Below are 5,232 nucleotides of genomic sequence, written 5' to 3' on the forward strand. Positions count from 1 at the left end.
CTTTCTCGCAAATAAGACCGGGGCTCCCCAGGGTGTGGAACTCGGTCTGATGAATCCCTTTTTGAGTAGCTCATTGAGCTTGTTGGATAACTCTTGCATTTCTGTTGGCGCTAGACAATATCGGGATTTAGCTATGGGGGTAGCTCCGGGAATTAAGTCGATTCGGAAATTGACTTGGCGCTCGGGAGGGATTCTGGGAAGCTCTTTGGGAAAAACATCAGGAAAGTTGCAGACTTCGAGGATGCTCTCGAGATCTTTAACTTCCTGCTTCTCGTTAACAACATGGGCGAGGAATGCATGACACTCCTTTCGCAGATATTTCTGAGCTTTGATGCATTAAATGATACGGAGGTTTGAGCTAAGTTTATCGCCATAAATAATAAAGGTTTCGCCAGAGGGAAGATTGAAGAGAATGGCTTTTTCATAACAAAGGATATTAGAACGATTTATGGCTCATGCCAATTATGACGTCGAAGCTTTTTATGGAAACCGGTATAAGGTCGATTGGAAAGGAATGGTCGTTTAGGGTAAGGGTGCAGTCGATGAATATGTCATTAGTGCTCTCTTTCTTATCGTTCACCATCTCAACGGTGAATGTTTCGGTTAAGGGCTGGGGTTTATGTTTGAGAAGATGCTTGAATGCATGACTAACAAAACTTTTCTCCACACCAGAATCGAAAAGAATGCATGTATAAGAGTTGTCATGGAGGAACGTACCCATAACAACGGTGGGATCAGCAACTGCTTCCTCCTGGCCCATCGCTAGCACTATCCCTGTGTTGCCAGCTGTTGTTTCCTTAGGACAATTCCTCTTGAAGTGCCCGATCTCTCCACAGCCATAACAAGCTTGACCAACACCCACTCCAGGAGCCTGGTTGGTTGGTTGGACTGGTGTCTTGCAAACTCGAGTTGTATGCCCCTTTTTGCCACAGTTGTTGCACAGCATTTCACAGCATGGCCTGTGATGATAATAGTTGCACTAGCCATACCGAGGAAGGGTACCAACATATCTACTAGTAGGTACTTGAGTTTCAGGAGTAGCAGCAGGGGTGGTAGCAGCATAAACTGTCACTACTTGTTGTTTCTTGGAAGGATCCTGTGAAGACTCGCCCTTAAGCTTATTCCAAAACTTCTTCTTCCCACTACTTGCCTTTGGTGGTTCTAGAGCTTCTTCTTCCAACTACTTGCCTTTGGTGGTTCTAGAGCGGCTGCCACTTTATCAATATCAACCCCGTGATCTATCAGGGTTTGCACCAGGCACTTGGCGCTGTCAAATGTGAGAGGTTTAGCAGCCAAAACATTTCCTTGAGTTGGGGGCGTCAATCGCCAAATGTACCTCTCTATCTTCTTGCCTTCCGGGGTGACCATTCCCAAACAGAGAAGAGCCGGATCGTAGAATCTAGTTGTATAGGTGGCAATGTCGGAACCCTTCATCTTCAGGTTCTAAACCTCGTGCTCCAACTTCTGCATCTCGCCCCTTAGGCAGTACTCAGCAAGCATGAGTTCCTTTAAACTCTCCCAACTCATGGTGTTGGCTGATGGAACCTTGTCCCTGATAAGACCTTGCTTCTGCTTCATGGATGAACTCTTCTTGGTTGCCTGGCTATCACTGCAAGATCATAAAGAACAAGGGCTGTCAGCCGCTTTCCGGGAGGGGCTCCCGGAAGAACGCTCTGACGGTCAAGTTAGGGGATGACTTAGGGTTTGTGTATGCATTCTCTAGAAGGGCCAGCGAGACCCAAGAATTGATGGATCTCTATGGGCATCTTCGGTGCTGACCAATTCTCATTCGCTTTGATTTTGGAAGGGTCCACATGTATGCCTTCCTCTCTAACCACGTGACAAAGGAAAGCTACCTTTCGAATCCATAATTCGCACTTAAAGAATTTCGCATATAGTTTCTCCGCCCTTAGTGTTTCTAACACTAGCCTCAAGTGCTGTCTATGATCTTCCTCACTCCGAGAGTAGACAAGTATATCATCAATGAACATTATCATGAACTTGTCTAGGAAAGGGTGGCACACCCGATTCATCAGATCCATGAATAACGTTGGTGCGATGGTTAGACCAAAGGGCATTACCACAAACTCGTAGTGACCATATCGAGTCTGAAATGCTGCCTTCGAGACATCACTCTAATGGACTCATAGCTGATGGTACCCTGATCTTAGGTCTATTTTCGAGAAGTAGCTGGCTCCTTGAAGTTGATCGAAGAGGTCGTCAATTCTGGGAAGAGGATAACGGTTCTTGATAGTAAGCTTGTTCAATTCGCGATAATCAATGTACATCCAAAAAGATCCATCCTTCTTTCTCGCAAATAAGACCGGGGCTCCCCAGGGTGTGGAACTCGGTCTGATGAATCCCTTTTTGAGTAGCTCATTGAGCTTGTTGGATAACTCTTGCATTTCTGTTGGCGCTAGACAATATCGGGATTTAGCTATGGGGGTAGCTCCGGGAATTAAGTCGATTCGGAAATTGACTTGGCGCTCGGGAGGGATTCTGGGAAGCTCTTTGGGAAAAACATCAGGAAAGTTGCAGACTTCGAGGATGCTCTCGAGATCTTTAACTTCCTGCTTCTCGTTAACAACATGGGCGAGGAATGCATGACACTCCTTTCGCAGATATTTCTGAGCTTTGATGCATTAAATGATACGGAGGTTTGAGCTAAGTTTATCGCCATAAATAATAAAGGTTTCGCCAGAGGGAAGATTGAAGAGAATGGCTTTTTCATAACAAAGGATATTAGAACGATTTATGGCTCATGCCAATTATGACGTCGAAGCTTTTTATGGAAACCGGTATAAGGTCGATTGGAAAGGAATGGTCGTTTAGGGTAAGGGTGCAGTCGATGAATATGTCATTAGTGCTCTCTTTCTTATCGTTCACCATCTCAACGGTGAATGTTTCGGTTAAGGGCTGGGGTTTATGTTTGAGAAGATGCTTGAATGCATGACTAACAAAACTTTTCTCCACACCAGAATCGAAAAGAATGCATGTATAAGAGTTGTCATGGAGGAACGTACCCATAACAACGGTGGGATCAGCAACTGCTTCCTCCTGGCCCATCGCTAGCACTATCCCTGTGTTGCCAGCTGTTGTTTCCTTAGGACAATTCCTCTTGAAGTGCCCGATCTCTCCACAGCCATAACAAGCTTGACCAACACCCACTCCAGGAGCCTGGTTGGTTGGTTGGACTGGTGTCTTGCAAACTCGAGTTGTATGCCCCTTTTTGCCACAGTTGTTGCACAGCATTTCACAGCATGGCCTGTGATGATAATAGTTGCACTAGCCATACCGAGGAAGGGTACCAGCATATCTACTAGTAGGTACTTGAGTTTCAGGAGTAGCAGCAGGGGTGGTAGCAGCATAAACTGTCACTACTTGTTGTTTCTTGGAAGGATCCTGTGAAGACTCGCCCTTAAGCTTATTCCAAAACTTCTTCTTCCCACTACTTGCCTTTGGTGGTTCTAGAGCTTCTTCTTCCAACTACTTGCCTTTGGTGGTTCTAGAGCGGCTGCCACTTTATCAATATCAACCCCGTGATCTATCAGGGTTTGCACCAGGCACTTGGCGCTGTCAAATGTGAGAGGTTTAGCAGCCAAAACATTTCCTTGAGTTGGGGGCGTCAATCGCCAAATGTACCTCTCTATCTTCTTGCCTTCCGGGGTGACCATTCCCAAACAGAGAAGAGCCGGATCGTAGAATCTAGTTGTATAGGTGGCAATGTCGGAACCCTTCATCTTCAGGTTCTAAACCTCGTGCTCCAACTTCTGCATCTCGCCCCTTAGGCAGTACTCAGCAAGCATGAGTTCCTTTAAACTCTCCCAACCCATGGTGTTGGCTGATGGAACCTTGTCCCTGATAAGACCTTGCTTCTGCTTCATGGATGAACTCTTCTTGGTTGCCTGGCTATCACTGCAAGATCATAGAGAACAAGGGTCGTTAGCCGCTTTCCGGGAGGGGCTCCCGGAAGAACGCTCTGGCGGTCAAGTTAGGGGATGATTTAGGGTTTGTGTATGCATTCTCTAGAAGGGCCAGAGAACTTACCTCGTTGGTCTGAGAATGCATCCTTTTATACCTAGTGCTCCTGCCTGGTCCATACGAGACAGGATCGCTTTTGGGGAGACAAGATCAGAGGCGTTGATTGGAGGGTCGTGCGTCCTCAACTGCTAGAGCATTATCATTGGCTCCGACGGTAATGCTCTGATCCTACTGTTTGTCTCCTGACTGTACCTTTTGTCTTGGATCAAGGAGCGTCACTTGGAGGGCGCGAGCCTTCTGCCTGGGCGTTTTGCTCCCGGGGGCGCCAGCGGGCGCTGAGCCTGCTGGGCAGGGCCTGGCTGGTGTGCCCGCCTCTAGGGCTTGGACGCGGCTCTGCTGTGCTGCCGTAGGCACACCATCAAGTCCCCCAGTCCAGTAGTTGTAGCGTTGCAGCGCTAGTTACAGCGTTCTGGACTTAATTGATTGACGCGTGTTCGTTTTCCTCTATCCGCCACTCCGTTTTTAAAGGCGACGTGACTGCGTGTGACTGCTAGCAGTTACTTCATTACGTCAAACATTTAAATGTCTCGACTCTTCCCCTTCTTTAAGAGGGTATTTTCACAATTTGTTTCGCTTCATCTGTTCATCCCCTTCTCTTCGTGCTCATCCTTCCTTCCTTTTCATGGCTAACCTTCCCGGTATCGTCCCTTCTGCTGCCGAGTATCAACAATTGGAGACCACGTATGGCTTATCTTCCTTAGAAGGTGTGGAATTTCCCTCTCCTGGCTCTAGCATCTCTTCCCCTCCCCCTAGAAAAATTGGGGTTTTCCTGAAAACTCTGGACGCTGGTATACGATTTCCCTTGACGGACTTTCAGGAGGAAGTCCTTCAAAAGGATGGTTGTAGTCTTCAGATGTTGACCCTCAATGCTGTCAACAATGTGGTTGCCTTCGAGATGATCTGTAGGGCAAACGGGTACCTTCCCGACTACTTTGTCTTCAAGTTCTTCTTTCGATTCTGCATCACCGGAGACAAATGTACCTTCTCAGTCCGGCGAGGGGGACACGCCTTAGTTCCCAATGGGCGTACCCCCAAGAACTGGTAGGATAAGTGGTTATGGGTGAATAAGGAGCTGGTTGGAAGTGGTCGTTACCATGCCAATGCATTCGCTGATACCATTCCTAAGCTTTTCCCCCACAACCAGGGTGTTGCCGATTATCTGAAGAGTGTGCAGGTATCCGCCGAGGATTA

This window comes from Lactuca serriola, chromosome 8 (assembly GCF_051521515.1).
Source record: "Lactuca serriola cultivar US96UC23 chromosome 8, Lser_US96UC23_V15, whole genome shotgun sequence".
NCBI classification, from domain to species: Eukaryota; Viridiplantae; Streptophyta; class Magnoliopsida; order Asterales; family Asteraceae; genus Lactuca; species Lactuca serriola.